The 9,015-nt window shown below is 38.6% G+C and overlaps 1 pseudogene; it reads left to right on the forward strand.

Moving 5' to 3' along the window:
• Positions 1-2,585: 2,585 nt before the first annotated feature.
• Positions 2,586-3,788, forward strand: LOC123461510 (annotated as a pseudogene).
• Positions 3,789-9,015: the final 5,227 nt, after the last annotated feature.

Consider the following 9,015-nt stretch of genomic DNA (forward strand, 5'->3'; position numbering starts at 1 on the left):
TGCTTTTGTTACTATGGCTCTGTAGTATAGGTTAAAATCAGGTATGGTGATACCGCCAGCCTTATTTTTGTTGCTCAGTATTATTTTAGATATTTGAGGTTTTTCGTGATTCCAAATGAATTTTTGGATTGTTTTTCTGTTTCCATGAAGAATGCCTTAGGAATTTTGATGGGGATTGCATTAAATGTGCAGATTGCTTTTGGTAGTATTGCCATTTTCCCAATATTGATTCTTCCAATCCAGGAACAAGGGATGTTTCTCCACTTTCTAGTGTCTTCTGCAATTTCTCACTGAATGTTTAAAAGTTCTCATTATAGAGATTCTTTATTTCCTTGGTTAGGTTTATTCCAAGGTACTTTTTTTTTTTTTTTTTTGATGCAATTGTGAATGGGAGTGATTGATTTCATCCTCTGTGTGTTTGTTGTTAGCATATGTGAAGGCTACTGATTTCTGTGTATTTATTTTGTATCCTGCTACATGGCTGTAGGTTTTGATTAGCTCTCACAGTTTTCTAGTAGGGTCTTAAGGGTCCTTTATGTATAGAATTATGTCATCTGCAAATAATGATAACTTGATCTCTTCCTTTCTAATTTGTATCCTTTTTATGTGTGTCTCTTGTCTTATTGCTATGGCTAAGACTTCCAGTACTATATTAAATAAAAGTGGGGACAGTGGACACCCTTGCCTTGTTCCTGATTTTAGTGGAAAAGCTTCCAGTTTTTCCCCATTTATAATATGTTGGCTGTAGGCTTGTCATAAATAACCTTTATTATATGTTCCTTCTATTCTCAGTCTCTGTAGGACTTTTATCATGAAGGGATGTTGGATTTTGCCGAACGCTTTCTCTGCATCTAATGAGATGATCATGTGATTTTAATCCTTCAACCCATTTATATAATGTATTACATTTATAGATTTGCATATATTGAACCATCCCTGCATCTCTGGGATAAAGCCTACTTGGTCAGGGTGAATGATCTTTTTGATATATTCTTGTCTTCTGTTTGCCAATATTTTGTTGAGAATTTTTGCATCTATGTTCATGAAGATTGGTCTGTAATTTTCTTTTTTTGTTCTATCTTTGCCTGGTTTTGGTATCAGGGTGATCCTGGCTTCATAGAAGGAGTTTGGTAGAATTCCTGCTTTTTCTATTTCCTGGAAAGGCTTAAGAAGCAATGGTATTAGTTCTTCCTTGAAGGTCTGGTAAAATTCAGCAGTGAATCCATCTGGGCCTGGGCTTTTTCTAGTTGGGAGATTTTTTGATAACTGTTTGGATCTCCATGCTTGTTATAGGTCTATGTAAGTGATTAATCTTATCTTGATTTAATTTAGGCAGGTCATATGAATCAAGGAAATCATCCATTTCTTTTAGATTTTTATACTTTGTGGAGTATATGCTTTTATAGTCTGACCCTATGATTTTTTGAATTTCTCTGGAATCTGTTGTGATGTTACCTTTTTCATCTCTGATTTTATTAATTTGTGTCTCTTTTCTCTTTCTTTTGGTCAGATTTGCTAAGGGTATATCAATCTTGTTTATCCTTTCAAAGAACCAACTCTTTGTTTCATTAATTCTTGGCATTGTTTTTTTTTTGTTTGTTTATTTCTATTTCATTAATTTCTGCCCTAATCTTTATTATTTCTTCCCCTCTACTGATTTTTGGTTTGCCTTGTTCTTTTTCCAAGGCTTTAAGGTGAAGCATTAGGTCGTTTATTTGCAACCTTTCTAATTTCTTAATATAGGTATTTAAGGCTATAAATTTACCTCTTAGAACTGCCTTCAATGTGTCCCAGAGATTTTGGTATGTTGTGTTCTCATTATCGTTTGACTCTATAAATTTTTGATTTACTTCTTGATTTGTTCATTGTGTCATTCATCATTTAGTAGTGTCTAGTTTCCATGATTTTGTGTATGCTCTATAGCCTTTCTTGCTACTGATTTGTAATTTAATTCCATTGTGGTCAGATAGAATGCAAGGAATTATTTCAATTTTCCTGAATTTCTTAAGATTTTCTTTGTGTCCTTATATATGATCTATTTTAGAGAATGTTCCATGTGCTACTGAAAAGAATGTATATTCACCTAGAGGGTCCCACATGCATGGGGCTGCGGAGTGCTCCACAGAGGTGCTCGCATTGGAGTCCCTCTGTAGCTGAGTCAGGGAACCTGGCAAGGGAGGGGAGCCTTGGGCCGAGCAGCCCCTCCTTGGAAAGGGGAGCCAGACAGCGAGGAGAACCCATGGTCCTACATGTACTTCCGCCCGCGGGTGTGGCCCAACGGGTGGCTGGTTGGGACACAGGTGGTCTGCAGTCTGCTCCTGCTTGTGTTTATATTCTGCAGCTGCTCCACGTTGTGCCAAGGCCTTGCTCCTCCCTTGCTCCTTCCGGAGGGCGGGTCCTCCAGGCCCAAACCCGCTTCTTGGAGGCTTTGGTGGGTCAGCCCGGGTGCATCCCACGATGGCCGAGTCATGGACCTTCTGAACTCCTTCAGGTTGTCTCTCCGAGGCAGGGCTGAGGTGCTGCCAGACGCCCCAAGATCCATGAGAGGTTTCATACACCTGAAAGAAGAGAATGTCAAGACGCAGTAGCCGTTTACAAGCTAAGCAGCAGGAGCATGCCCAGCCCAGCCAGTCGGCTCCCCCAAGAAGTGCAGATAATCCAAGCCAAGAAGAGAAAAACAGCACAGGATATCAAGAAGAGAAAAGAGGAGGTCACCAAGAAACATCAATATGAGATTAGGAATTGTTGGCCACCTGTATTGTCTGGGGGAATCATTCCTTGCATTATCATTGAGACACCCCACAAAGAAATAGGAACAAGTGACTTCTCCAGATTTGCAAATTATAGATTTAAAAATCTTTTTATTAATCCTTCCCCTCTGCCAGATTTAAGCTGGGGGTGTTCAAAGGAGGTCTGGCTAAATATGTTAACAAAAGAGAACAGATATATCCATGACAAACATTTTGAAGTTCTGCATTCTGACTTGGAACCGCAAATGAGGTCAATACTCTTAGACTGGCTTTTAGAGGTCTGTGAAATATACACACTTCATAGGGAAACATTTTATCTTGCACAGGACTTTTTTGATAGATTTATGTTGACACAAAAGGACATAAATAAAAATATGCTTCAACTCATTGGAATTACCTCATTATTTATTGCTACCAAACTTGAGGAAATCTATGCTCCAAAACTTCAAGAGTTTGCTTATGTCACTGATGGTGCTTGCAGTGAAGTGGATATTTTAAGGATGGAACTCATGATACTGAAGGCTTTAAAATGGGAACTTTGTCCTGTAAGTCATCTCATGGTTAGATCTGTTTCTTCAAGTTAATGCCCTTAAAGACGCTCCTAAAGTACTGCTACCTCAATATTCTCAGGATACATTCATTCAAATAGCTCAGCTTTTAAATCTCTGTATCCTAGCCATCGACTCATTAGAATTCCAGTATAGAATTCTGGCTGCCTCTACCTTATGCCATTTTACCTCCATTGAAGTAGTTAAGAAAGCTTCAGGTTTGGAATGGGATAACATCTCAGAATGTGTGGACTGGATGGTACCTTTTGTCAGTGTAATAAAAAGTACTAGTCCAGTGAAGCTGAAGACTTTTAAGAAGATACCTATAGAAGACAGACATAATATCCAGACACATACAAATTATTTGGCTTTGCTGAATGAAGTAAACTATGTAAATACCTTCAGAAAAGGAGGGCAGTTGTCACCAGTGTGCAATGGAGGCATTATGACACCACCAAAGAGCACTGAAAAGCCGTCAGGAAAACAATGAAGTGAAACAAGTTGAAAATGAACAAATATTGGATAGAAACAAACAACTCAGTTTTTCAGGAAAATACTGCTGTGATTGGCCTCATCAACTCAGAAGTTACATTGCCATATTTTGTTAAGACAATTTCTTAAAATTGGCACTAAATACCTAACATGTATGAGGCCCCGGGTTAGGTTAATCTCCAGACAACAAAAAATACCTTTAAAAATTGGTACTAAATAAAACATGATTTCCTACAATAGTACCCAGCAGGATTTGTTTAAAGATGATTTCACTCTGAAGGTTACTAGCCAGCCACCACTTCTACCAGGGCAATTGTTTGTTCTTGTGTGTTTCTTAAATTCAGTGTTACTATATTTATCTTGATGAACTTGGAATTTCAGCACAGGCATTATGGACTAGACAAGTGATACCTTAAAGTGTACATTAAGTGACACAGTACTTTGAACTGGCTTTTATAGATTCTCAAAATGCCTATGTTCTTTTTGTTTTGTTTTGTTTTTTTGAGGTAGAGTCTCACTGTGGTTCAGGCTGACCTGGAATTAACTCTTATCTCAGGGTGGCCTTGAACTCATGGCGATCCTCCTACCTCTGCCTCCCAAGTGCTGGGATTAAAGGCGTGCACCACCACGACGGGCTAAAATGCCTATGTTCTTAACCAGTGCAATTTGGTTCTTGAAAATAAAATGTAAACTTTTATGTAAACATTTACAAAAACTTAGTTTTATAGTAAGGTGATAACTAATTTATCTACAACTGTTTTAACAAGCTATGCTAAAACCTGAATTTTTATAAATGCAAAATTTAATGTTTTCAACTAGTTTATTTGCCTTGAAATATTTTTCAATCACTATGGCATCAATGAACTTGATGTTTTTAAACTGTTCTCTAAACAGTGAGAGAACCAAAGAAATTATAAACAAAATAAATGCTTTGTCTCCTGCTTGGGGTTTTGATATATAGGCTATATATCATAAGTTGGATAAAAGTTAAGTATCTCTTCAAACTATTTATATGAGAAGTCACTTTATTACCCTAAGTATCCCTAAAATTTTTTTATTTAGTGGCTAAGGCTTTATTTATGTTTGCATAAGTGTTAGGTTTTATTTGTAATTCCTACATTAAGATCAGGACAGTATCAAAGTGATAAAATTTATAACTTGACCTAGACTTCTATTTTCTTAAGGCAGAAAATACTAAATGTATACTGATTCCTAGAAATCTATTTATTTAAATGTGCTGCATATAGACTAGCTACTTATACATTAAATATTTTAATTAGCCTTTGAAGAAGAAATTTGGGCCTCAAATAGTAAACGTCATTAGAAAAGAATGATACTGGATTGCTAGTTTCTTATCAAACATGTGAACCTTTAAGAAATTATAAATTTAGCCGGGCGTGGTGGCGCACGCCTTTAATCCCAGCACTTGGGAGGCAGAGGTAGGAGGATTGCTGTGAGTTCGGGGCCACCCTGAGACTCCATAGTGAATTCCAGGGCAGCCTCGGTTAGAGTGAGACCCTACCTCGAAAAAACAAAAAACAAAAAAAAAAAAGAAATTATAAGTTTAAACTTTGTTATGACAAATTCTTGTGTATAGTTTTTGTTTATAACTAATACTTGTTGCAACATGTTGTCAGAAAAGAAAACACCACTAAATTGTACATATGTATTATATAAACTTAATCTTTTTTTTTTTAATTTAATTTATTAGTTTTCATTTCAGTGAATACAGGCAGTTTGGTACCATTATTTAGGCTCATCTGTGATCTACCCCCTCCCATTAGACCCTCCTTGTTAATGAAAATGGGTCGTGCATTGTGGAGTTAGCCCCCAGTTATTAGTATGATAAATGTCTCTGCAAATCATGACCCAACATGTAACTCGGACATTCTTTCCGCCCCCTCTTCCGCAAGATTTCCCTGAGCCATGTTGGGTTCATTTTTGGTCTGCTTCAGTGCTGAGGTGTTGGGGGCCTCTGAGGCTTTGGCTCTCTGATTTGGTAGGAGTTGATTTTTCTCTGCGTTGATCTCCTTCCCCTTTGTGCTGGTATCCGGTTCACAGGAAAACATCACCCTTGCTTATTTCGCCAGTTGTCCTTAGTTTCAGTTGGGCCCCTTTTGAGGTATGTTGGGGCAGCTCTCTTCTTAGGATCTGCATCTATCTGGAAAAGAGAAGCAGATTCTCCAACGGAGAGTAAGTTAGCCCCCGGAAAATTGAGATAACACTTACTTTTTGATAGACAGTTTGATAGGTGTAGGCCCTCTTATACCCCGTGATTGATGGTAGCTTGATATTGTAGAGTGGGCTTGTGTTTGGGTATGGTTCTGACTTGTTTCCCAGCTCCAGCTATGGGTCTAGTACCACTGAGTGGATCAGTTAGCCAAATCAAGAGCAATTGATTCCTCACCATGGCTGTGTACCACTATTGCACTTGTGTGGGCCTCACATCCGGTTATTTGTTGCTAATTAGGTTAAACAATGTGTTGCTTGGACAGATCTTGGTCATTTCCCCCAGTCGCCTATGTAGCGCCTTCTGGCACTAGACACGTGACTGTCTGGGGATTGATTCTCTCCTGGCTTCCAGCCATGTCATTCCATTTTACGCATCAGCTGTGTATGGAGACTTCAGCAATAGGGTCTTACCTCTGGCCTTTGGTGGGTCATCAAGTACTCTGACAGAAGTCTGTCATTGTTTTGGGAAACCTTGTAGGTTTCTCTGATCAAAAGCTCATTGTGGATGGTAGGCCCAAGCTGGAAGTGGGGGTTACAGGTCAGTGTCCACTAAGAAATTGAGGAAAAAGATAACTAATATACAAGAGTTAGAGAGGAGAGAGATAGAGGGGAGAGGAGGAGAGGGAGGGAGGGAAGATGTAGGAGATTTAGGTCAGTCTTGATCCTACCCTCTCCAGTATCTTGTGGTTCAGGTGTTTCCTGTAAGGGTCTAGTGAAGGTTCAGCCATTTGGTCTGTCTTTTAGGAAGTAGAATTTTATGGTACCATTGCCGTTTGGGTCCGGATTACTGTTTTCCACCCTTTGATTCCCTCCCCGCCCTCCCATCCACCTTATTGTCTAGTCCATGAGGTGCTTGGTGGGTATGTAAGGCATCTTGGGCAGATTCAGGTTAGGTGTTGCAGATGAGTGAGACTATGTGTCGATTTTTTTTCTGTGATTGGGTAAGTTCGCTGAGAATGATCTGTTCCAGGTTCAACCATTTTTCCTCAAATTTATATGTTGTTTTTTCTTACTGCTGTATAGAATTCCATTGTGTAGATATACCACATCTTTGTTATCCATTCTTCTAATGATGGACATCTGGGTTGGTTCCAGCTTTTAGCTATTATGAATTGAGCTGCTACAAACATGGTTGAGCAAATCTCTCTGGCTTTTGGTTTGAAGGTTTTAGGGTACATGCCCAGCAATGGTATAACTGGGTCTGTTGGTATTTCTATAGTCAAATTTTTCAGGAGTCTCCATATTGCTTTCCAAAGTTGTTGTACCATCCTGCATTCCCACCAACAGTGAATGAGTGTCCCTGCTTCTCCACATCCTCGCCAGCATTTATTTTCATTTGACTGTTTGATGTTGGCTATCCTTATTGGGGTAAGGTGGAATCTCATAGTTGTTTTAATTTACATTTCTCTGATGATTAGGGATGATGAACATTTTCTTAAGTGTGTGTTTGCCATTTGTATAGACCAATGGAATAGACTTGAGGCCCCGGATTTTGGGCCAAGCAACTATAGCTACTTGATATTTCACAAAGGCCCAAACAATATAGACTGGAAAAAAGATAGCATCTTCAACAAATGGTGCTGGACAAACTGGATAACCACATGCAGGAAACTAAAACTTGATCTTTTTTTTTTTTAATTTTATTTATTTATTTATTTGAGAGTGACAGACACAGAGAGAAAGACAGATAGAGGGAGAGAGAGAATGGGCATGCCAGGGCTTCCAGCCTCTGCAAACGAACTCCAGACGCGTGCACCCCATTGTGCATCTGGCTAACGTCAGACCTGTGGAACCGAGCCTTGAACCGGGGTCCTTAGGCTTCACAGGCAAGGGCTTAACCGCTAAGCCATCTCTCCAGCCTAAACTTAATCTTTTAATAATGTTTACTTTTAGCTTATTGTATAAAAAATAAAATTTAAAAAAAATTAAAAAAAAGAATGTATATTCTTCACCCTTTGGATGAAATGTCCTGTATATATCTGTTAGGTACATTCCTTCTATGACCTCAATTAGTTCAGATGCCTCTCTGTTTATTTTTTCCCCAGGATGACATGTCAATTGATGAGAATGCGGTGTTAAAGTCACCCACCACCACTCTGTTTGGTGTTATCAGTGACCTTAGTTCTAATAGTGTTTGTTTGATGAATTTGGGAGCCCCCATGTTAGGTGCATATATGTTTAGGATTTTAATGTCCTCCTGTTGGAGTGTGCCCTTAATCAATATAAAGTGACCTTCCTTATCTTTCTTGACTAACCTTGGATTGAAGTCTACCTTGTCAGACATTAGGATAGCAACCCCTGCTTGTTTTCTAGGCCCATTTGCTTGAAACACCATTTTCCAACCTTTCACCCTAAGATAGTGTCTATCCTTTGTAGAAAGGTGAGTTTCTTGGAGACAATAAATTGTACGATCCTGCTTTTTAGCCCAGTCTGCAAACCTATGTCTTTTGGTTGGGGCATTGAGACCTTTGGCATTAAAAGATATTATTGAAAGGTGTGTATTTATGTTTGCCTTTTTTTTTTTTTTTTTTTTCTTGTGGTTCCAGATCTACCTTTGCTTTCTTGTGTTAACTAGTATTTGAGTATTGCTTGTTTTTTCCAGGTTCCTTATATGTGCGCTTTTCCTTTTCTTCAGAATGGAGATGTCTATCAAATATTTTCTGTAGAGCTGGTTTTGTCTTCAAATACTCCTTTAGCCTGCTTTTGTCATGGAATGTCCTTATTTCTCCGTCTATTTTAAGGGATAGCTTTGCAGGATAAAGTAACCTTGGTTGACAGTTGTTATCTTTCAGAACTTGGAATACATCACTCCAAGCCCTTCTGACTTTTAAAATTTGTGTTGAATAATCTGCTGTGATCCTGATGGGCTTGCCTTTGTAGGTAACTTGATTTTTCTCTCTGACTGCTTTCAATATTTTTTCTTTGGTTTGTGTGTTTTGTAGTTTGATTATGATATGGTGAGGAGAGGTTCTTTCCAGGTTTTGTCTGGCTGG

Source organism: Jaculus jaculus, chromosome 6, assembly GCF_020740685.1.
Source record: "Jaculus jaculus isolate mJacJac1 chromosome 6, mJacJac1.mat.Y.cur, whole genome shotgun sequence".
NCBI classification, from domain to species: domain Eukaryota; kingdom Metazoa; phylum Chordata; class Mammalia; order Rodentia; family Dipodidae; genus Jaculus; species Jaculus jaculus.